Source organism: Myotis yumanensis, unplaced genomic scaffold, assembly GCF_028538775.1.
Source record: "Myotis yumanensis isolate MYYU_CA2020_CCGP unplaced genomic scaffold, mMyoYum1.0.hap1 SCAF_3, whole genome shotgun sequence".
NCBI classification, from domain to species: domain Eukaryota; kingdom Metazoa; phylum Chordata; class Mammalia; order Chiroptera; family Vespertilionidae; genus Myotis; species Myotis yumanensis.
Genome location: NW_027223754.1, coordinates 97,357,392 through 97,382,985, shown reverse-complemented (window position 1 = coordinate 97,382,985; position 25,594 = coordinate 97,357,392). Strand labels below are relative to the sequence as shown.

The following is a 25,594-nucleotide window of genomic DNA, read 5'->3' as shown; positions in this document are numbered from 1 at the left end:
TGATTAGAGTATTTAATTCATTTACATTTAAAGTGATGTTGATAGGTATGTATTTATTGTCATTTTATTCTTTATAATTACATTTCTCTGTTTGTTTTCCTCCTCCTTCTTCTTAAAGCAGCTCTCTAACATTTCTTGTAATACTTGTTTGGTGGTAACAAAGTTCTTTAGTTTTTCTTGTCTGGTTAGCTCTTTATTTCTTCTTCAACTTTAGATGACAGTCTTGCTGGGTAAAATAGTCTGGGTTGTATGTCCTTCCTTTTCATCACTTTTACTACTTCATGCCAATCGCTTCTCCCCTGAAATGTTTCTGGTGTGAAATCACTTGACACTCTTATGGGAGCTTAATTGTCTTTCTCTTACAGCATAAGCTCCACAGGGTGGTGCAAAAGAAAGTCCAGAGGGTGGGACAATTGCTTTTACCTAAGCTAATGCCACACTGAAGGGAGTGCTCCACCTTAGAAAGATGGTGTCTGTGGTATGGGAGAATGACTCAGCACAGGGATCTGGAAGCTATCTCTTCAGCTCTTTCCCCAGAGCCACAAACCCCAGATTCTTCTCATGTGATTCTAATCTGCTCTACCCTCCCTCCATCAGAAGATTCCAGAGTGAGTGGCTGCAAACAAAATTTTTTGCATTTGCTCTTTAAGAGGGTGCCTGTGTCTCTAGTGGATACCCATATTCCCTCATGGACAGAAACTCCTGCTTTTCACAGCCTGAGGTTTGTGGGCACTTATTCCTGGCTCTGGTGCTCTGGGCCAGGGAGTCCAGTTTGTGGTTTAGACCTCACGTTTCTCAGGGGTGACCCTCCACAGCTGAGATATCCCACCAGAACCTCAGCCACTATCCATTGAGTTGGGCCAGACCTTTTTGCCTCTCCACCCTTCCTACTGGTCTCAATGTGGCTTCTGTTGTAAATCCTTGGTTATAAGACATCTTGAGCTAGTTGGCTACTCAGGATGAGCATTCTATAATTTAGTTCAGTATTTTTATTTTTAATTTCATGACAACTCCACCATTATCCATAGTGGTTGTATTATTTTAGATTCCTGCCAAAAATGCACAACACTTGTTATTTTCAAGTTTGTTTCTTTGTCTCTTTATAATGGCCATCCTAACAAATCTGAGGTCATTATCTTGTGGTTTTTATCTGCATTTTGCTAATAATTGAAAATGTCAAGCATCTTTACATATATCTGATAGCCATTTGAATGTCTTATTTGGAGAACTGTCTAGTGAAGGCCTTTGGTGATTTTTTAATCAAGTAATTAGGGTTTTGATATTGATTTCTAGGAAATCCTTAGATTTTTTGGCTATTGACTCCTTATCAGGTAAATGGTTTGTAAAAATTTTCTCCTATTCTATAGGTTGCCATTACTCTCTGTTGATTATTTTCTTTGCTATGCAAAGGCTTTTTAGTTGATGTAGTCTCATTGGTCTATTATTGCTTTTTCTATTGTATATCCTTTAACATATTTTATAGTTGAAATTATTTTTATAATTTTCATATACTAGAGGCCCGGTGCACAAATTCATGCACGGGTGGGGTCCAGCCACCAGCCCTGATGGGGGCCAATAAGGGATGGGCTGGCGGGGGGGTGGGAGGGGATGCAGGAGGTTGGCCGGCCAGCCCTGCCCCCGATCTGGATGGGGGGACCGATTGGGGGTGGGTCCAGCCTAGGGGAGGGGCCGTGGGAGGTTGGGTGGGGCCAATTGGGGCCCCAATTGGGCCAGTTGGCTGCTGTAGCGCACGTCATAGCTACCAGTTGTTCTGGTTGTTCCAGTCGTTCCGGTAGTTCTGTCGTTCTGGTTGTTTGGCTTTTATATGTATAGATACATCTTATACATTCTTTAAAAGTTATTTTTTAAATATCACAAATTTGTCATATATATATCCATAATACATATCTCTGCTAGTCATATTTCTTTTAGCAAAATTTGTTTATTTGTGCTTGTATATTAACATTACTTTATACCCTAATTTTATTTTTCAGTAAAACTCTATATCTATAAAGATCTCTCAAATATTTAATAAATGAAACAGAACAGTCATTATGAAAATATATACTGCTACTAGAGATTTTTATCTTTAATTTTTTAATGCATTTCCTGTCAACCATGTAATTTCCTGTTCCTTAGGGAACTTGATAAATTTTTATCTTTGTCATCTCAACACAGCTGCTTTCTCAGTCTGGCATAATAGTATATTGCAGGTTTTCTGAACACACAGTATTCATAGCAGTGGAATCTGATAATGTTGGTATTCATCATTTCCAGTTATTTGAACTGCAGAGTGCCCTTATTAGGTGCTTCCAAGGAATTTATTAGATCCTGCTGCTCTTCTTTACTCATTTCAATAGAATAGGGTTTATTTCACCATTTTCTTTTACATATAGATGAAGGTTTAAGAGTGGCATTTGTAATGTAGCAATCTCGTCACTGGAAAGTGTAAGCTTTGGCTGCCAATCAAAATCCTGTAGCTGTGCAGAGGAAATATCAACTATTTCCTTTAACAGAGCCTGCTTAATTTTATCTTCTTTTCAAGTATTTCATTATAGATTATTGATTAGATGAATTCAACTGATTCAATTGATGAGATATCTCTTCTTCAGATAATTTTTTTGCCAACTACAGGTTTGAAAAATTCGGTAATAGTTCTAGTAGCATAGGTACCTGGATTGGCAAGTTAAGTGGTATAGATTTGTAAATGTTCCTAATTAATAGCATGTGAAGTTAAAAGTGTATATGAAGTACTATATAATTTCAGAAGGAAAAGGTATTATTTTGTGTGGAGAGTCCAAGAAGGCTTCATGAAGTAAGTGCCATTGGACCTGGGTTTAGACACTGGACACTGGACACATGGAAATGGAAAAAGCTTATTTTAATAAAGAGAAAAATATAAGAAAAGTCATATAAGTGTAGGCAGTCACATTGAAGAATAAACAGAAGTTTAGAGTTACTTATGGGCACAGTCACAAAGAAAAGTATGATAATAGAACCTTCTCAGTTAAAAAATAGGCAGGAAATAGATAAAATAAATGTGAAGATTTTGTTATTGGAGGGAGAGTATCTCATCTCCCTGTTTCTAGGGGGAAAGGGATTCTTGGGGGTACCGCTGGAATAAGCATTTCCAAAGGCCCCCACAGGAGGTTGATATAGTAGGAAGCTTTATTTCCATGGGATTACACCCCTGGTTTTCCCATTTACCTTAGTCCAGTCATAGAAGAAGTGTAGCTGGGGTTTCAGTAGCACTAAATTCAGAGCCAATGTCCAGAGTTTCTTTTCCATGTTGGAGCCAGGTCCAGTTCAGCATCAGCCTGGCTGCAGTCCATTGGTCCATTGTGTGTGGGTTCCGCATGGCTGTGGGTCATAAAGGCAAATGCAAGAGAATCAACAGACTGTAACCTGAACAACAAGAGTCCCAAGAATCCTGAAAGCACAAGAAAGTGATCTCCTTTGTTTGGAGAATAATGTATTCCAAATCTTTGCTCCCTTGCAGTGGCCACGACCATTCTGGACAACCATATTTGACCCCAGGTGTGAATGACAGACAAGTATCTTCTCCTATGTCACCTCAACTTTACTGGGCATGCATCTACTTTCCCTTTGTTGGATCCCTTTCCCCAGTGTTTTGCAGGGAATAGGTCTATAATGTCTCGCCTTCCCTTTGCTCCTTTTCTTTCTTTTTATGTTTTAAATGCATTTTTATTCTGAGAGAAAGGAAAAGGGTGAGAGAGATAGAAAAATTGATCAGCTGACTCCTGCATGCCCCCACTGGGAATCAGGCCCACAACCTGGGTATGTGCCCTGACTGGGAATTGAACCATAATCTCCTGGTTCATAGGTCGATGCTTGACCACTGAACCATGCCAGTCAGGCCGTTTGCTCCTTTTCTATCTACACTAATAAAAGAGAAACATGGTAATTGGCGTACGACCGCTACCCTTCCCATTGGCTAATCAGCGTATCCTTATGCAAATTAACTGTCAGCCAAGATGGTGGCCGGCAGCCATACACTGAAGCGAGCAGGGAGGCTTGCTTCCTCCAGGAACTGCAGATTCCAACGTTCCCCGCCTCACTTGCCGGCCTCTCAACTGTAACTCTAAGCAACTATTACTATGTTGCAAATAAGAAGCTAAACAAAACCGGCTTTCAGTCAGCCCCGAACCGCAACATTGTATCCATGTTTTCAGCAGCGAGGCCTCAGAGCTAAAGCTGGCCTAGAATAAAAAAAAAAAAAGAAACAAGGAGCGGTTGGGAGCTTTTAGTCAACTGCCAGCGGGAAAACAGCCCTCAGCCCCTCAGCCAGCCTGGCCAGGCACCCCAGTGGGGACCCCCACCCTGATCCAGGACACCCTTCAGGGCAAACCAGCCGGCCCCTACCCGTGCACCAGGCCTCTATTCTATATAGTAAAAGGGTAATATGCCTCCCGGCACCGGGATCAGCGGAGCAGTGAGGCTCCCGGCACCGGGATCAGCGTGACAGGGGGCAGCGCCCAAACCCCCTGATCGGCTCTGCTCTGTGTGTGACAGGGTAGAGCCATAACCTCCCCATTGGCCCTGCCCTGAGTGTGACAGGGTGCAGCGCCCCAACCCCTTGATCCGCCCTGCTCTGTGTGTGACAGGGGGCGGTGCCCCAGCTCCCCTATCGGCCCTACTCTGTGAGTGACAGGGGGGAGCTCCTCAACCCCCTGATGGGCCCTGCTCTGTGAGTGACAGGGGGCAGCGCCCCAACCCCCCTGATGGACCCTGCTCTGTTAGTGACAGGGGGCAGTGCCCCAACCCCCTGATCGGCCCTGCTCTGTGAGTGACAGGGGGGAGCTCCTCAACCCCCTGATGGGCCCTGCTCTGTGAGTGACAGGGGGCAGCGCCCCAACCCCCCTGATGGACCCTGCTCTGTTAGTGACAGGGGGCAGCGCCCCAATCCCCTGATCGGCCCTGCTCTGTGAGTGACAGGGGGCAGCGCCCCAACCCCCTGATTGGCCCTGCTCTGTGCGTGACAGGGGGTGGCGTCGCAACCTCCCCATCGACCCTGCCTTGAGTGTAACAGGGGGTGGTGCCCCAACCCCCCAATCAGTCTATCCTGAAAGTGACTGAGGGTGGCATTGCAACCTCCCGATCCGCCCTGCTCTGTGCATGACGGGGCGGCGCCCCAACTCCCCAATCAGCCCAGCTCTGAGCCTGACCAGGGGCTGCACCTAGGGATTGGGCCTGCCCTCTGCCACCCGGGAGCAGGCCTAAGCCAGCAGGTCGTTATCTCCCGAGGGGTCCCAGACTGTGAGAGGGCACAGGCCGGGCTGGGGGACACCCCCCCCCCCCCCAAGTGCACAAATTTTTGTGCACTGGGCCTCTAGTTATTAATAATTAGCTAATTACAACAGTATCAATTTGACTCTCTAAATGGACATTATATCTTTAAAAATTACACTTAACATACATCAAACCCAAAATGTACACTGTTTCTACATCTCATAAGAAAAGGGGAACATTTAAATGAGATTCATAACCAAATAACAGTCAAGAATATAAATCATCTATTATCTTCAGATAGCAATGGAAATGTTAGCTATGGATATTTTGAAAGACTTGAAGTGAGATATTAAGGTGCTAAAGTTGAAAGAGACTACCTAATGCTTTCAGGCTAACAGAAAACTGAAGGCCAAATATGTGGCTGTAGTTTAAGCAGAAAAAAATGACAGAGCAGTAGTCACATTATGTGATACAATAATGGCCCTATGTTAGGGTTATTATTAAATGATGACACCTTTGGAATTGTTGACTAATGCTGTAAATGATCTCTGTACTGCACAGAAAGATTTACAGTATGCTACTTTTATATTTTTAGATTGCAAGGGATTAGCAAGTGGCACTGAAAAGCAACAAATTTGGGAAGATATAAAATGAAGGCCAGTTTGAATTTTTGTGGCTATTCATGCATTAAACTTGATATACTGGTAGACGACAATAAAGAATTTCAGTACGGTACATTGGCATTGATCTCTCCAACCCAATTTGTAATATGTCACAAAGACATTTTATTTTATTTAAAAAAATCTTTATTGTTGAAGGTATTACATATGTCCTTCCCCTCCCTCCCCCCATTAACCCCTTCTAGCTGGGGGCAGGCTATAATGGTGGGCCACAAAGACACTTTAAAAAGACAAGAAATGTTGTGAAGGAAAAAATATTTCTAGTAATTCAATTTTAAAAATTACAAGAAAGAGTATTTCTAGCAATAGTCCATGAAGGGAATAAACAAACATCTATAATTTAAAAATAAACAGTTGTAAAATGAACAGAATAAAATAATTTGTGCAAATAATTTTATCAATGTGGCAAAAAATGTTCAGATTCTTCGCAAATGTTTTGAATTCTAGAATAAATCCTTACACCATTTTTTTCTATTTTATTTTTTAACTAAATTAACACCATTCAGAATATCATTTTGATGTAAAGCTAACATCTAGCTGTTAGAAGTCCAGACCAAAAAAGAAAAAATATCCAAGTTTTTGTACAAATAAATGTACAAGCTTATGAACTTTTATAGGAAATTAAAAGAAGAAAATGAAAAAATGTAAGAATGTAACATAGTAACCAAAGATTCTTAAATATTTTTAATGCAATACTGACAACAAAGGCCTTTGAGAGAAATAGGACTTTAATATTATTAAAGCCTACACTGAAGGCATTAAAACATAAGCTATCATTTACAAAGAATGCAAATCTACCGAGCCATTGTCAACAAATTACAGAATAGCAATGGAAAGAACTTAAACCTAACACAAGATTGTGTTTAATTGTGTGGGGCTTTATATGAAGGGCTCTGATTTTGTGTTTCTGCAAATTGTTTCAGTCTAACCAAATCATAGCAACAAAAAACTAGAACTTACCATATAATGTTCCTGATTCCAAAATATATATTTTAAAATCAAAGATGGACAATGAGATATTTAAAAATTTTAAATGGTGAACAGTTTGTGGGCTTAAAATGAATTCTTTAGTTATATATTCTCAAAAGTGGTTGGGTCTTTCTGGGATATTGCTGCCAAGACCTGTTCTATTTCATCTGGCAGCAATTTTTATGATGCCCGAAAGGATGCTTTTACTGTGACCCATGTTTTACAAGATTGATTATGTTAATTCTATCTACATTTAGAGGAGGTAGCATTTCCCATGTTTTTTTTTTTTATCACTCTAGATTCTGTGGAAGAAGAAAAAAAGAAACCCAGGACTTTATTCTTTTGAAAGCTAATCATTTTCCCTTTAAAATAACTTATTCTGTTTCCTTAAGGTATCATCCTTTGAAACAGTCTATATAGAAAGTATTTGGGCCTTTGAAACAAAGCTTAAGCTAATAGCAATGATTTTAAATTTAAGTTTCCAAACCATATTAAAGCTGAGTTAGAGAAACAAAATATTAAAAGAACTGATGTTGTACTGATACATAAACTCAAGCCTGTAAGTATAAGAAAACATTGTGATGCAGCTGTGTGGACAGATAGGTAAGGAAACAGACTATCCTTAGTGATACACAGAATGGCAAGCTTGTGGATTCTTGTCCTACAAAGTTTGAAGAATAAAATTCACGGACTAAAAGATTTTTAACAAAAATGTGTAAGTTTGGAGAACCAAGATGGCGGCATAGGTAAACACTGGAGTTTGCTGCCTCGAACAAGCACTTCAAAAATACAACTAAAAGACGGAAAGGACATCATCCAGAACCATAGGAAGGCTGGCTGAGTGGAAATTCTACAACTAGAAGGAAAGAGAAAAGCATACCGAGACTCAGAGGAGGCCCAGTGCGGAAGTAAAATACTAAGGTGCAGAGTGCATGCGGAGCGGGCTGGCGGCTGAGGGCACGGTTGTCGTTTTCAATCGGGAGGGAGTCTCAGGCTCTGAGCTCCAGTTCCGGGTGAGTCTCTAGGGACCCAGACTTATATGGGAGAAGCGGGACTGTCTGGCATCAGTCAGAACCCAAGGGCAGCTTTCTCTCCGAGGGGCTTGCAGCGATTACCCGGACACTGAGAAGCAGAGCCTCTGAGGGCAAGAGTGAGAGCAGCCATAACTGCTAGCCCCACCCTGTTGATCCTGTGGGACCTGCCCCACCCAAGCCTTTCAGGGAGGCTTTTGCTGGATAGCCTCAGGCAAAGGCTAGATTAGCACCTCCCTAGAGATCCAGGAGCCAGGAAGCCCAGAGGTCAGAGTGGGACCTTCCAGTTTGCAGCTCCATGGAACCATAAAAGACACACTCAGGGGGCAGACTCAGTGAGCACCAAAGCCCCACTGAAGCAAGTCTTGCCCCAGAGGGGTGTCTCCAGCACAGAAGTTCTCCCACCACAGACACAGCTGATTCTCACAGTCAACTGGCCTGGAGGTCAATTCCTCCCAGTGATAACTACAACAATCAAGGCTTAATTACAACAAGACTGTGCACAAAGCCCACAAGGGGGTGCACCAAGAGTGTCTACCTCAGGTAATTGGGACACTTAGCACAGAAAGGCACTCTATCGACACAGCAAAGCATAAAAAATGCCGAGACAAAGAAACAGGACACAAATGACAGAAATGGAGGAAAGCAAACTGCTGGATATAGAGTTCAAAACCACACTTTTAAGGTCTTTAAAGAACTGTCTAGAAGCCGCTGATAAATTTAGTAAGGCCCTCGAAAAGACCGGTGAGACCACCGATAAATGTAGTGAGATCTTCAAGAAATCTAGTGAGACCCTCGATGTGATAAAGAACCAACTAGAAATTAAGCATACACTGACTGAAATAAAGAATATTATACAGACTCCCAACAGCAGACCAGAGGATTGCAAGAATCAAGTCAAAGATTTGAAATACGAAGAAGCAAAAAATACCCAAACGGAAAAGCAGAATGAAAAAAGAATCCAAAAATATGAAGATAGTGGAAGGAGCCTCTGGGACAGCTTCAAGCGTACCAACATACGAATTATAGGGGTGCCAGAAGAAGAGAGAGAGCAAGATATTGAAAACCTATTTGAAGAAATAATGACAGAAAACTTCCCCTACCTGGTGAAAGAAATAGACTTCCAAGTCCAGGAAGCGCAGAGAACCCCAAACAAAAGGAATCCAAAGAGGACCACACCAAGACACATCATAATTAAAATGCCAAGAGCAAAAGACAAAGAGAGAATCCTAAAAGCAGCAAGAGAAAGAAAGTCAGTTACCTACAAGGGAGTACCCATACGACTGTCAGCTGATTTCTCAACAGAAACTTTGCAGGCCAGAAGGGAGTGGCAAGAAATATTCAAAGTGATGAATACCAAGAACTTACAATCAAGACTACTTTATCCAGCAAAGCTATCATTCAGAAGTGAAGGTCAGATAAAGAGCTTCACAGATTAGAAAAAGCTAAAGGAGTTCATCACCACCAAACCAGTATTATATGAAATGCTGAAAGGTATCCTTTAAGAAGAGGAAGAAGAAGAAAAAGGTAAAGACACAAATTATGAACAACAAATACACATCTATCAACAAGTGAATCTAAAAATCAAGTGAATAAATAATCTAATGAACAGTATGAACTGGTGATTGTAATAGAATCAGGGACATAGAAAGGGAATGGACTGACTATTCTTGGGGCGGGGGGGAAGGGGTGTGGGGGTTCGGGAAGAGATTGGACAATAATGGTGCGCCTATGGATGAGGACAGTGGGTGGGGAGTGACGGGGGAGGGTGGGGTGGGAATTGGGTGGAGGGGAGTTATGGTGGGAAAAAAGAGGAACCAATGTAATTATCTGAACAATAAAGATTTAATTAAAAAAATGTGTAAGTTTATTGTAAGTGTATACAGACTCCCTCTTGGGAGGGATTACCAAAATGGGAAAGCCCTCTCTCTCTTTAAAATGGGAAAAGCCTAGTCTAGTGGGTCTCTTTGTCTACAGGTTTATATATGCTGATAGCTTCTTTGTCTGAATATGATACTTTCTAATTGGACCCTTCCTTATTTTATGTCCCCCATGCTTTCCTAATTGGTCACTTTCCCCCTTTTCCTTGTCTAGTATCAGTTTCAAAATTTCAAAGATCACCTGATCCCCCTCTTCTTCTTCCTCTTGTAACACTCTTGTAAACAATCTGGCAGCTCGGAGCTGTCTCTGCCCGTCACGTATGCATTCCTCTCCCATGGACCCTCCTTCCCTAAAACTGCCTTTTCTGTCTCTAAAATCCTTTCATCAGGACATTACCTACCACGTCAGTAAGTTTCTTGTTTTATATCAAGTTGTCAGAACCTTTTCATAATGTCCACAGGTCCTAGTCAAAGTTCCACAAACTGCTTTAAACAATGGACATTTATTTCTCACAGCTCTGGAGCCTGGAAAGTACAAAATCAAGGTACCAACAGATTCTGTTCTGGGTGAGGACCCTTTCCTGGTACTAGATGGCTGCCTTCCCACTGTATCTGCTATATCTATATGTGGCAGAGAAGCAGCAGCCCTGGTGTCTCTTCCTGTTCTTACAAGGAAAGTAATCACATGGGGCTCCACCCTCATGACTTCATGTAAACCTAACTACCTCCAAAAGGCCTCATTTTCTGACATAATCACATTAGGGGGTAGGACATTAATATTCAGTCCTTAACACCAAATACATGGTATTTTGAAGCAGATAACTCCTCTAACTATTGCATATCAATTGTATTCAAATCCAAAGCTAAGATGTATATGAATTTCATTTTTGTGAAATGAAATTCATATGTCTTCTTTTAGTTAAAAAAAACACAGGTGGAAATATAAAACGTAACATTATAAAGAAAGATTATAAGTAAATGTAGTGGATTAACATGGTTTAGAAAATAATGATCTAAGAGTATTAGAATTCAAAAGAATTTTCAGGCCTCTAATTTGTTGACAGAGAGAGAAAGCAAATGAAGAAACTTACCAGTCCTTTTCATCAACTAAAAAGGATCATTTTTCTAAGAAACAGAATTTAAATGAGATTCATTAAGTAGTATAAATACCTATCCTATACCTAGAAACATTAAGTTAAAAAGTCAACTATTATTATATTTAACATTTTATTGTTTTCAATCCTTAGGGCATGTGAGAACTCCCAGAGGAGTAACTTTATTAGAAAGAGATGTCACTGAACTGAATGACTATTCAGAACTAAAAATAAAACTTTAATTTTGAGTAAATCCCATGGACGATATCAGCAGTTCCTTTTTATTATTACTAGAGGCCTGATGCATGGATTCGTGCACTGGTGGGGTCCCTCAGCCTGGCCTGTGCCCTCTTGCAACCCGGGACCCCTGGCGGCAGGGAGTGTCAGAAACCAGCAGTCTACAGAAACCGGTAGTGCGAGAAGAGGCAGGTGGTCGGGGAGGAGCCGAGCCTGGGCCAGGTGCTGTGCTGCTCCTGCTCATCCCGGCCCCACTGCACCTGCAGCTCCTAAGCGGCTCGCACCACTACAGCTGCACTTGCCAGCAGTGAGCTGGGTGTCTGGCGTCTGTCAGTCAGCTGAGCGGCACTCCCGCTGTGGGAGTGCACTGACCACCAGGGGACAGCTCCTGTGTTGAGCGTCTGCCCCATGGTGGTCAGTGCACATCATAGTGACTGGTAGTTTGGTCGTTTGGTCATACGGTTCCTTAGGCTTTTATCTATAACTAGAGGCCTGGTGCATGAAGTTCATGGTGGGGGGGCTGTCCCTCAGCCCAGCCTGCACCCTCTCCAATCCGGGACCCCTTGGGGGATGTCCAACTGCTTCTCGCAGTCTGGGACCGCTGGCTCCTAACCGCTCACCTGCCTGCCTTCCTGATTGCCCCTAACCGCCTCTGCTTAGGCCCGCACCTGGGACCCAGGATTCCCTCCTCTGGTCTGTCGCAGGCACCCAGGACCCGGGCCGGCTGCAGCCGCAGAAGACTGTGGGTGGGTGACTTTGCTCGGGCCACAGCTGCAGGCGCCTGGGACCATGGGGTGGGTGGCTTGTCCCTCTCCCAGGCTGCAGCTGCAGGCACTGGCACCTGGGACTGTGGGGCGGGTGGCTTGTCCCTCTCCTGGGCCACAGCCTGGCTGGTCCACATTCCTCTCTGGCGAGCTCATTTGTGCCTGGCTGGTCCCTAGTCCTCTCTCCCCAGTGTTGAGTGTCTGAGACGTTACAGCATTACGGAGTGAGGGCATGATGACCATTTTCATATTAGCTCTTTATTATATAGGATAATAAAAGCATAATATGCTAATTAGACCGGACAGCTGAGTGACCTTCTGGACGACCTTCTGGATGAAGCCGGGGCTGCGAGGGCTGAGGCAAGCTGCCAGGGTGGTGAGGGCCAAGCCCCTTGCATGAATTTTGTGCATTGGGCCTCTGGTATACATAGATAATGAATATTACTATAATTAGTTTCTTTTACTTAATGGAGTAAATATTCAGTTACAGGATCATTACTTTTTACTTTATTTATTATCACTTCAGATCCTAAGAGTTCATATTCTATAATAGAAACCAGAAAGTGAGAAAAATCAGTATGCCTTTATCTTAAGTTAATTTAGTGCTCTTAATGGTTTCATATAGCTGGATGTTGCTTTGATAAATCTTTTTCTCTTTTCACATGAATTATCAAATGTCTACTTCAAGTAAGAAGACATATTTGTATTCTTTCTTTACTGAAATACAATTTAAGCATGCAGAAATTGATAGACCTGCCAAAAACCAAGAATATTTAAAATTATTTTTATAAAATAAGTTTATTTTTTAAGTGGGAATACATAAGTGAGAAATAAGAGTGAGGAAGGAAAAAGGAAAGAAGGGAGGCAAGAAGGGTATGAATAAGCATCAACAGTATTCTTTATGAATATTAAATATTATTATTCTTAAAGAACAATTAAACATCTTGATTTAACAACTTCTATTTCCTTATGAATTTCTACATAAGAAACCTGATGTAGTAAAATTCCATTCTATTGTGCAAAACATGTCTTAGCAGCAAACATGACAGCATTAACCTTCATTTGTTACCACTTTTGCTAGTTCTTACTTTACCAGTTTTGTACCCTATGTCTGTGAAGCTCCACCGCCCATTTATGTCAAGTATATTTGCTGAGGAAGAAACAGGATCACCTTCAAATTTGGGGCGCCAGGAACAGATAATATAGTAGCATCAGACTATAAAAAATGACCTAATACCATGTAAAAATTATCACAGAACAGTCAGCAAAGTCCTTTTTCCAGAGTTCTCTAATGTGTTTCTCACAACTCTGATGTTATGTAATAATATCTTGTTCTCTCAATTTTTTAAGTAAAGAAATTAAAGTGTGGAGAGTTCAGGGACCTGTCTAAGATTCACTCAGCTAATAAGAAGCAGAACAAGTCTAAACCAGAATTTCCTGACTCTGAAGTTTTCTTTTGCATTAGATCACCATTCTCTAGAAAAATCTATCTGTGGGTAGGTTACAGTGAAGAAGAAGAGAGAGAAACCAAGATGGCGGCATAGGTAAACACCAGAAATTGCTGCCTCCCACAACTTCAAAAATACAACTAAAAGACAAAACGAACATCATCCAGAACTACAGGAAGGCTGGCTGAGTGGAAATTCTACAACTAGAAGGAAAGAGTAAAGCACACTGAGACTCAGAGGAGGTGCGGAAGTAAAGTGCAGAGGTACGGAGGCACACAGGGCAAGGGCTGGCAACTAAGGATGTGGCTGTCTTTTTGAATCAGGAGGGAGTCACAAGCCCCAGACTGCTCTGAACTCCAGTTCTGGGAAGTCTCTGGAGACCCAGACGCATACAGGGAGAAACTGGACGGTCTGGCAGCGGGCAGAACTCGGAACTCGAGGTCGGCTTTCTCTCAGAGGTGCTTGCAGCAATTACCTCGGAACAGTGAGACCCAGGTCCTCTTAGGGCAGGGCTGAGGATCAGCCATAGCTGCTTGCTCCACCCTGTTGATTCCCTGAGACCCCGCCCCACCCAAGCTGCTGCAGAGGCTTTTGCATATGAATGCCCTGGCCCTTAGCAATCTGAAAATTACCTAACAAACTGCAGTTGGGCCAGACAGAACCAGAACTTCCAAGAGAAGGCCCAAGGCCCCACAGCAGCTTGCATTGCTTCACAGCTAGGCCCATCTGAGCACCTCCAAACCCCAAACAAGGAAGGGGAATCTGCAGATCTCTTCATAGCTCCTGCTGGGTAACCTCAGGCAGAGGCTAAATTAGCACCTCCTTAGATCCAAGAGCCAGTGTACCCAGTGGTCATAGTGGGACCATCCAGATTACAACTCCTCTGATCCATAAGGAACACACTCAGGGGGCAGACTCAGTGAGCACCAAAGCCCCACTGAAGCAAGTCTTGCCCTATAAGGGTGTCTTCAACACAGAAGTTCTCCCACTGTAGACACAGCTGACTCTCACAGCCAATTGGCCTGGAGGTCAATTCCTCCCAGTGTTACCTACAACAATCAAGGCTTAACTACAACAAGACTGTGCACCAAGCCCACAAAGGAGTGCACCAAGGGTGTCCACCTCAGGTAATTGGGGAGGCTGAGCCACTGGGCCCTATAGGACACCTAGCACAGAAAGCCACTCTATCAACACAGGGAAGCATAAAAAATGCAGAGACAAAGAAACAGGTCACAAGTGACAGAAATGGAGGAAAGCAAACGACTGGATTTAGAGTTCAAAACCATGGTTATAAGGTTTTTCAAGAATTTTCTAAAAACCGCTGATAAATTTAGTGAGACCCTGGAGGATATGAAAAAAGACCAACTAGAAATTAAGCATATACTGACTGAAATAAAGAATAATATAAAGAGATCCAACAGCAGACAAGAGGATCCCAAGAATCAAGTAAAAGATTTGAAATACGAAGAAGCAAAAAATACCTAACCAGAAAAGCAAAAAGAAAAAAGAATACAAAAATATGAAGATAGTGTAAGGAGCCTCTGGGACAGCTTCAAGCGTACCAACATTATAGTGGTGCCAGAAGAAGAGAGAGAGCAAGATATTGAAACCTATTTGAAGAAATAATGACAGAAAACTTCCCCTACCTGGTGAAAGAAATAGACTTACAAGTCCAGGATGCACAGAGAACCCCAAACAAAAGGAATCCAAAGAGGACCACACCAAGACACATCATAATTAAAATGCCAAGAGCAAAAGACAAAGAGAGAATCCTAAAAGCAGCAAGAGAAAAACAGTCAGTTACCTACAAGGGAATACCCATACGACTGTCAGCTGATTTCTCAACAGAAACTATGCAGGCCAGAAGGGAGTGGCAAGAAATATTCAAAGTGATGAATGCCAAGAACCTACAACCAAGATTACTTTATCCAGCAAAGCTATCATTCAGAATTGAAGGTCAGATAAAGAGCTTCACAGATAAGGAAAAGCTGAAGGAGTTCATCACCACCAAACCAGTATTATATGAAATGCTGAAAGGTATCCTTTAAGAAGAGGAAGAAGAAGAAAAAGGTAAAGATAAAAATTATGCACAGCAAATACGTATCTATCAACAAGTGAATCTAAAAATCAGAATAAAAAATCTGATGAACAGAATAAACTGGTAATATAATAGAATCAGGGGCATAGAAAAGGAGTGGACTGACAATTCTCGGGGGGAAAGGGATCTGGGGGTGCAGGAAGAGACTGGACAAAAATCGTACACCTATGTATGAGGACAGTGGGAGGAGTAAGGGCAGAGGGTGGGGTGGGAACTGGGTGGAGGAGAGCTATGGGGGGAAAAAAAGAGGAACAACTGTAATAATCTGAATAATAAAGAAATTTAAAAAAGAAAAAAAAAGTGAAGAACAACAACTGTTTAAGGTGATCAGCAACTTAGAGAATCCTATGTAACCCTATATAATAAAAGCCTAAAATGCTAAGTGTCCGGTAGTCCGGCCATCCATTCAGCCAATCAAAGCATAATATGCTAATGATATGCAAAGGCTGCTCAACCACTTGCTATGACGTGCACTGACCACCAGGGGCAGACGCTCCAGTAGGTTAGCTTGCTGCTGGGGTTCAGCCAATAGGGACTGAGCAAGACGAGCCAAACTTGCTCTGGAGCCCTCCCGAGGCCCCTCCCTAGCTGGCCAATCTCTCCTGGGCCTCCCAGGCCCCGATTGTGCACTGGTGGGGTCCCATGACCTAGTCTGCGCCCTCTCACAATCTGGGACCCCTCGGGGGATGTCGGAGAGCTGGTTTTGGCCCGATCCCACAGGCCAGGCTGAGCGACGCTACTGGTGCATGAATTCGTGCACTGGGCCTCTAGTATTACATACTAGCACTAGAACTTCTTAAGAATTTAACCAGGGCAATAAAATTTGTAGCAAAAACAAATCCTGCAATAATAACAAAATTTCAGAACAAAATACTTTTACACCTAACAGGATAACTGTCTCCTTTTCCAGAACCCTTATGAAAAGTTTATGCAGGCAATTATAGCCATCCAGCTTCTCTGCTGGTCCTACTAACACAAACTAAGCCTTCTCTTCTGCTAAAGCTTTGCAGAGGCCAACCTGGGGGTTAGAGAAACACAGGAAATGGGCTCAACTGATTGGATGCTATGCTCAAAGAAAACCCAGGTCTGAGTTCTCTGGTGCAAGAGCAATGGATTAAGAGCCAGGGCACCTGTCCTGCCCTGTGTGGCTCAGTTGGTTTGGCATCCTCCTATTCACTGAGAGGTCACTGGTTCAATTCCTGGTCAGGACACATGTCGGGGTTATGTGCTCAATTCCCAGTAGGGGGCATGTAGTAAGGAGCTGATAGATGTTTCTCTCTCTCTCTCTCTCTCTCTCACCCTCTCCCTTCCTCTCTCTCTAAAAAATCAATAAAAACATATTTTTAAAAAATCCAAGGTACCTAGGTACTAGTTTCAATTTAGATACCAGCTTGCTATATACTACCTTAAATCTACATTGAAATCTTTTATGATTACTTCACTACATTCTTCCAGAGTTATCTGAATATTATTTAGGCTCTCAAATTGTGGTCCTCAGACCACCAGCCTCAGAATTACCTTGAGGTGCTTATTGTAAATGCAGATTCCTGGCCTCCCATCCCACAAATACTAAATGAAAGTATCTGAATACAGGAAAACCCAGGTGCACTTTTAAAGTTTGCAGACTCAACATTTGCAAACCAATGGGAGGGTCTTTGTTATAAGACACATATCACTTTGATCCTAACCCCAACATTTATTGGCAAATTATTTTTTTTCTGGGGAATTTGCAACCTTAAGTCTTCTTCTCATCATATCCATTACAGCTCAACCACTCTGGAGCTTCTTTTCCCAAATGTTAAATGATAAAACAACTAACTTACTGGGTAGATATGAAAAACAAATGAGGTAATGCATTTATATCTTTAATGTGCTAATAGAATTCCTAGCACATAACAAACACTCAATAAATGTTACATACCTTTCCTTTGTAATCTACACTAATAAAAGAGAAACATGCAAATTGACAGTATCCCCGCTACACCCACAATCCATGCCCACAAGCCAATCAGGAGCAAATATGCAAATTAACCTAACTAAGATGGCGGCGGCCATGAAGCTGGAGTGAGCAGGAGGCTTGGGTTGCCCCTGGCAATGGAGGAAGCCAAGCTTCCCGCCTGCCCTGAGCTCCACTCAAGGTTACAAAGTTTCAATTATAGAAGATAAATAAATCCCAGATACCTGCTTCCAGCCAGCGGCGGTGGCCAGCCTGAAAACGGCCCTCAGCCCCTCACCCAGCCTGGCCACACCCCCATGGGTTGAATGTCCCCGCTGGGGGGCTTGGCCAGCCTGCAAACAACCATCAGCCCCTCACCCAGGCTGACCAGGCACCCCAGTGGGGACCCCTCCCTGAAGGGGGTGTGCCCAGCCTGAAAAGGGCCCTTAGCCCATCACCCAGGCTGGCCAGGCAACCCAGCGGGACCCCCACCCCGATCTGGGACACCCTTCAGGGCAAACCAGCCGGCTCCCACCCATGCACCAGGCCTCTATCCTATATAGTAAAAGGGTAATATGCAAATTGACCCTAATAGCAGAATGACTGGGAATGCCTGGTCATTATGGCACACACTGACCACCAGGGGGCAGATGCTCAATGCAGGAGCTGCCCCCTGGTGGTCAGTGAGCTCCCACAAGGGGAGCTCTGCTCAGCCACAAGCCAGGCTGACGGCTACCAGCACAGAGGTGATGGCGGGAGCCTCTCCCGCCTCCTCAGCAGAGCTAAGGATGTCCGACTGCAGCTTAAGCCTGTTCCCCACTGGCAAGTGGACATTCCCTGAGGGCTCCTGGGCTGCCGGAGAGATGTCTGACTGCCAGCTTAGGCCCAGTCCTCCAGGTTGCGGGCCTAAGCCAGCAGGTGGACATCCCCCGAGGGGTCCCAGACTGCAAGAGGGCACAGGCTGGGCTGAGGGACCGCCCCCCCACTTAGTGCACAAATTTTTGTGCACCGGGCCTCTAGTAGACTATAATGGAAGCAGGTATTTATTTACTACTAACTACACGCAGTACCAGGAACATTACACATATTGACTCACATAATTATAATAACCCTCTTCAGAGGACAATATTACAGGGGTGGGCAAAAGTAGGTTTATAGTTGTTAATATAGAAAATATAATTAATAAATAATACTACAAGAAAAAACTGTTTTGCATACTCACAACTGTACTTTTGCCAATCTCTGTATTATCCTCAGTGCCTCTTCAGAGGGGGATCCTGAGACTGTTAAGTAACTTGCTTAAGGTCATACAGACATTAAGTGATGGAATCGGAAGCCCTCTGTGATTCTGATACAAGATTGAGAATTGCTGCCTTAGAATCACTGCCATGATCACTGCCTTCAAGAAACACATGGCAGAACTGCATCCCACTTAAAATCGATGGGATTGGGGCCAGATGATGTTGATACAGAAGGAATTTTGAGATTCACTGCCAAATTCGGAGCCTAAAAGAATTATATTTTCTAGGCATTTCATTTGATAAATGTTATCTATACCTATATTAGTATTACACTGTTTTAATTATTACACCTTTAAAATATGGTTAAATGTCTACTAGTATTCTTTGGGCCAAATAGTTGAAAGTGTAAAATCATGAAGGGAATAAGCACTTGGCATGCTCAACAAATTTGCAGTATAATACAACCAGAATATTAAAATTAGAAGTCTTTTTTCAAAAATTTGCCATGAATCCTGAAAAAATTACCTATGAATATTTAAAAATTTGATATAATTCTTGAAAAATTACTAAAAATGTTTGTTCATCTTTATAATGGTAAATTATAAATGAATATTAAAAATTCTACTCAGTCTACAAGGAAGCACAAAATTGCAATTAACATATTGGTGTATTTCCTATTATTCTCTTTATGGAGTTATTTTGGTTTTGTTTATGCAGTTATAATCATACCATTTATATAATTTTAATTTCCTATTTCATTTAACATACAATTTACAGGAATCATCCCTTATATAATGACAGAGCATAATAACTTTTATTACAGTATGATATCCCTACCTACTGGTGAGTTATAAGTTAACTATGGTTATCTTAACCAATCCCCTATTCAGGTGTTTAGATTATTTCAAGTTTTATGCAATTGTGAATTAAGCCTCACCCCATTTCCATATAAAAGCTTCCACCATTTATACTAACAAAGATTATTGAATTATTTCAAAATGTGTTCTAATGTCTTTTAATGTGTACTAGAACATAAAAAATGTTAGTATTTCTTGGATACTTTGCTCAATTAATGTTCTAATCCTATATTGGTATTATAATATTTGGCTATCATAGCTTAGAAATATGGTTCAGTTTCTAGTATAGCTTGTGTAATTCATTTCTCTTCCTTTCAAAATATTCTGTTCATTTCTTTTGTGTATTTAACTTTCCAGAAGAACATTAGATTTTGTCAGGTTGGAAAACAAATCAAATAAAAATTTCACTATGATTTTCACTGAAATCGCATTAAATCTATAAAGTAATTCCAAAGTAACTGACATTCTTGAAGTATTATTTTTGACATACAGAAACATAATTTGTCCAATTTATTCTACTTTTAACTCTCTCAAAGTTTTATCATTTTACGCATGTGAGCCAATATGGTAAATGTGATTATCCTTTCATTAATTTTTAACATTTATTGAGGTATAATTTACATATAAACTTTTCATTTTAAGTATGTAATTAATGATTTTTTATTAAATTATAGAGTTGTTCAATCAGCACCACAATCCAGTCTTGGAACATTTCTGTCACCACAAAACAATTCTTCTTTTTGTTGATGATTTATAACTAACTTCTTTAACAGTTGAAAGAATATTGTGATTTATTTCCTCTTAAATATATTGAGATATGTTCTATGGATGTGTTCTATTTTGGGAAGTGCTCCATGTGCACTTGGAGAGAATGTGTATTCTGCTTTTATTTCATGGAATCTTCTAAAGATCTCAGGTCAAGCTGGTTGAATAAGTGATATAAAATATATCCTTGCTAATTTCTAAGTAATTATTCCATCAATTAAGATTGGGTTGCTGAAGTCTGCAACTATTATTTGTCTATTTCTCTTTTATTCTGTCATTTATTGCTTCATTTACTTGGGGAATGTAATGAAGCCCACACACACATAATTTCCCTGTCAAATTGACTTCATCATTATGAAATGTCCCTCTTTGTCTCAAGTATTTTTTTAAATATTAAAGTATATTTTGTCTGATATTAGTATATTTACTCCAACTCTTATGGATACTCTTTGTGTGGTCTATCTTTTTTCAGCCTTTTAACTTTCAGCCTATTAGCGTCTCTGAATTTAAAACATGTCTCTTGTAGACAGATACAGTTGGATATTGTGTGTTTGTCTTTTAAACTCAGTTTGACAATCTTTGATTTTTGATTGAAACATTTAATCTATTTATGTGTAAAAAATATTGATATAGTTGGACTTCTGCTAATTTTTAAAATCCTCACCCAAGGAGATATACCTATTGATTTTAGAAAAAGGGGGAGGAAGAGAGAGAGAGAGAGAGAGAGAGAGAGAGAGAGAGAGAGAGAGAGAAACATTGATGTGAGAGAGAACTTGGTTGCCTTTTATAGGCATCCCCTCAGGGATCGAACCTGCAACCTAAGTATGTCCCCTGACCAGGAATCGAATCCACAACCTTTCGTTATACAAGATAATGCTCCAACCAACTGAGCCATACCAGCCAGGGCTGGACTTTTGCTATTTTAGTATTTTTCTATGTCTGGGATATTTTTTTGTCCTCTAGCTCTATTTTATTACCTTCTTTTATTTCAAACAGATTTATTTTAGTGTACTACGTTAATTCCTTGTTTTTTAGATTTCTTTTTTAGACATTTTCTTAGTGGTTGCTCTGGGCTTTACAATATTACAATCTACTGTAAGTAATCACAATCTACTTCAGGATAATAACTAATGCCAGAAAAAAATAGACATTTTGCTCCAATATAGCTCCATTTCCTCCCTTTTTATGTTATTTTCATATATCTTCATATGTTGTAAGCTGAGTAATCTAATCTAACAAAAGAGAAACATGGAAATTGACCGCACCTCCGCTACACCCCAAGCCATGCCCACCAGCCAATCAGAGTGACTATATGCAAATTAACCCAACCAAGATGGCGGACGGCAGCCACGGAACTGGAGCAAGCAGGAGGCTTGGTTGCCCTGGCGATGGAGGAAGGCAAGCTTCATGCCTGCCCTGGGTGGCTGTGGCCTCCGCTTAAGGCAACAAAGTTTCAATTATAGAAGATAAATAAATCCCAGATAACTGCTTCCAACTAGCCTCCACTGGGAGCTTGGGTGGCTGGGGGCTGTGGCCAGCCTGAAAACAGCCATCAGCCTCTCATCCAGGATGGCCACACCCTCATGGGGTGAGGGTCCCTGCTGGGGGGCTTGGCCAGCCTGAAAACAGCCATCAGCCCCTCACCCAGACTGGCCAGGCACCCCAGCAGGACCCCCCCACCCTGAAGGGGGTGTGGCCAGCCTGAAAATGGCCCTCAGCCCCTCACCCAGGCTGGCCAGTCACCCCAGTGGGGACCCCCACCCTGAAGGGGGTGTGCCCAGCCTGCAAACAGCCATCAGCCCCTCACCCAGGCTGGCCAGGCAACCCAGCAGGACCCCCACCCTGATCCAGGACACCCTTCAGGGCAAACCAGCCGGCCCCAAACCATGCACCAGGCCTCAATCCTATATAATAAAGGGGTAATATGCAAATTAACCCTAACAGCAGAATGACTGGGAATGACTGGTCACTATGACACACACTGACCACCAGGGGGCAGATGCTCAATGCAGGAGCTGTTCCCTGGTGGTCAGTGTGCTCCCACAGGGGGAGCTCTGCTCAGCTACAAGCCAGGCTGATGGCTGCCAGTACAGTGGTGGTGGTGGGAGCTTCTCCCGCCTCCTCAGCAGCTTTAAGGATGTCCAACTGCAGCTTAGGCCTGCTCCCCGCTGGCAAGTGGACATCCCCCAAGGGCTCCTTGGCTACCAGAGGGATGTCTGACTGCCAGCTTAGGCCCAATCCCCTGGGTTGCGGCCCTGAGCCAGCAGGTGGACATCCCCTGAGGGGTCCCAGACTGCAAGAGGGCACAGGCCAGGCTGAGGGACCCCCCTAACCCCACGATTGCACAAATTTTTGTGCACTGGGCCTCTAGTCCTATATAATAAAAGCTTAATATGCTAAGTGTCTGGTCGGCCATTCAACTAATCAAAGCATAATATGCTAATGATATGCTAAGGCCACTCAACTGTTTGCTCTGACATGCACTGACCACCAGAGGGAAGAGAGTCAACTGGTTGACCAGTCTCTATGATGTGCACTGATCACCACGGGGCAGATGCTCCGACCCGTAGGTTAGCTTGCTGCCGGGGTCTGGCCAATCGGGACTTAGCAAGACGGGCCGGACATGCCCTGGAGCCCTCCCGCGGTCCCTCCCTGACTGGCCAACCTCCTCTGTCCCTCCCTGGCCCCAATCGTGCACCTGTGGGGTCCCTCAGCCTGGCCTGTTCCCTCTCTCAATCTGGGCTAAGGGACTTCCCCCTCCCTGAGTGCAAGAATTTTGTGCACCAGGCCTCTGGTAGTTTCATATTATTGTTTTATACAACTGTCTTTAAATAAAAGTAAAAAAGACACAAATCTTTATATACTTTCTGACCCCATACATGCATGTCCTTCCTCACTATTGACATTAATCACCAAACTGGTACCTTTGTTACCAAAGGTTAACCTACATTGACATTTCATAATCACCCAAAGTCCATAGTCTATTTTAGGGTTCATTCTTAGTGTTGCTCATTATATGGGTTTGGAACAATTGTGTGTACATGAAACAGAGTTTATTCTTGCATTATTACTTTTTTTATTAACTAGAGGCCCAGTTCATGAAATTCTTGCACTGGGGGAAAGGGGGTCTCTCAGCCTGGCCTGCACTCTTTCGTAATCTGAGACCCCTCGGGGGATGTCCATCTGCTGGTTTAGACCCAATCCCACAGGGATCCCTGCGGATTGGGCCTAAACTGGCAGCCAGATATCCCTCTCACAATCCGGGACTGCTGGCCCCTAACTGCTCACCTGCCTGCCAGATCGCCCCTAACTGCCTCTGCCTGCCTGCCTGATTGCCCCTAACCCCTCTGCCTGCCTGTCTGATCACCTCTAACCACTCTGCCTGCCTGCCTGATCGCCCCTAACCCCTCTGCCTGCCTGTCTGATCACCTCTAACCACTCTGCCTGCCTGCGTGATTGCCCCTAACCGGCTCTGCCTGCCTGACCTCCCCTCACCACCTCTGCCTACCTGATTGTCCCTAACCACTTGCTGGGGGTGGCCGGCTGGGATGAGGGGCCATGGTAGTCTCTGGTCATTCTGGTCAATCCTCCATTTCAGTCACTGGGCTTTTATTATATAAGATTACTTGTATTACATCTATACACCTACTTTTGCTCACCCCAGTATATACATCAATACAGTATCATACAGTATATTTTCATTACCCTAAAAATCCTCTATGCTCTTCCTATTCATCTCCTCCTACTACCTGGCAACCACTGATCTTTTTACAGTCTCCATATTTTGCCTTTTCCAGAAGGTCATATGGTTGGCATCACACAGTATGTAGCCTTTTCATATTGGCTTTCTCCATGTCTTTTGTTGTTGTTGTTAATCCTCACCTGAGGATATTTTTCCTTTGATTTTTAGGGAGAGTGGGAGAGAGAGGGAAAGACAGAGAAAACATCCATGTGAGAGAAACACATCGATTGGTTGCCTCCTGCATGAGTCCTGACCAGGGCCTGGGCCAGGGAGGAGCCTGCAACCAAGGTACATGCCCTTGACTGGAATCAGACCTGGGACCCTTTGGTCCACAGGCCAACGCTCTACCCACTGAGTCAAACTGGCTAGGGCCCTCCATGTCTTTTTATGTCATTACCTTTTCCAGTGTTATGTCTTCATGTGGATTCAACTTATGATCTGTTGTCATTTTTGTTCATCCTGGGGATTTTCTTTAGAATTTCTTGTAAGGCAGATCTGCAAACAAATTTTCTTTATCTGAGAATCTCTTTATTACACCTTCAGGTTTTTGATGGGTAGTTTTGCTACATATAGAATTTTTGGTTGAGAGTTTTTTCTTTGAATATGTCATCCTGCTGCCTTTTGGCCTCTACTATGTTTATTTTTATTTTATTGGAGTGGCATTGGTCAACATGAACATATAGTTTCATGTGTGGATTTCTAAGTTACAAAATCTGTATATAGCACCATGTGCCCACCATCCAAAGTCAAATCTTCCCCTGTCACATCATGTTAGGACCCGTTTTTTCCCCCTACCTCCCTCCCTCTGGCAACCACCACACTGCTGTTTGTGTTCATAAGTTTTATATCCCACATGAATGAAATCATATGATTCTTAGCTTTTTCTGTCTAACTTATTTCACTTAGCATAATGTTCTCAAGGTCCATACATGTTTTTACTAATGACACTATTTCATCATTTCTTATGTCTTAATATTCCATTGTGTATATGTACCACATCTTCTTTACCCAGCCCTCTATCACAGGACACTTTGGTTGTTGCCATGTCTTGGCCACCATGAATAATGCTGCAATTAAACAGCCAATAGATATATGAAAAGATGTTCAACCTCACTGTCAATTAGAGAAATGCAAATTAAAACTACAGTGAGACACCACCTAATACCTGTTAGAGTGGCCATTATCAAGAAAACAAGCAATAACAAGTTCTGGAGAGGTTGTGGAAAAAAGGGAACCCTCAATCACTGCTGGTGGGAATGTAGACTGATACAACCACTATGGAAAGCAGTCTGGCAATTCCTAAAAAAATTAATAGAGCTATCATATGACCCAGCAACATCACTCCTGAGTATATACCTGAAAAACTCTAAATAACTTATTCGCAAAGATATATGACCTCTACTATTTTCGATGAGAAGTCAGCTCTTTTTTAAATATATATTTTATTGATTTTTTAAAGAGAGGAAGGGAGAGGGATAGAGAGTTAGAAACATCAATGAGAGAGAAACTTCGATCAGCTGCCTCCTGCACGCCCCCTATTGGGGATGTGCCCGCAACCAAGGTACATGCCCTTGACCGGAATCGAACCTGGGACCCTTCAGT

The 25,594-nt window shown here is 42.6% G+C and overlaps 1 long non-coding RNA gene across 1 annotated transcript in view; it reads right to left on the bottom strand.

Moving 5' to 3' along the window:
* Positions 1-25,594, bottom strand: part of LOC139005118 (uncharacterized) — a 67,104-nt gene that overhangs the window by 5,873 nt on the left and 35,637 nt on the right. The window contains exon 2 of the long non-coding RNA XR_011470642.1: positions 3,208-3,360. This is a non-coding gene — a long non-coding RNA (uncharacterized lncRNA). The remainder of the gene's footprint in view (positions 1-3,207; positions 3,361-25,594) is intronic.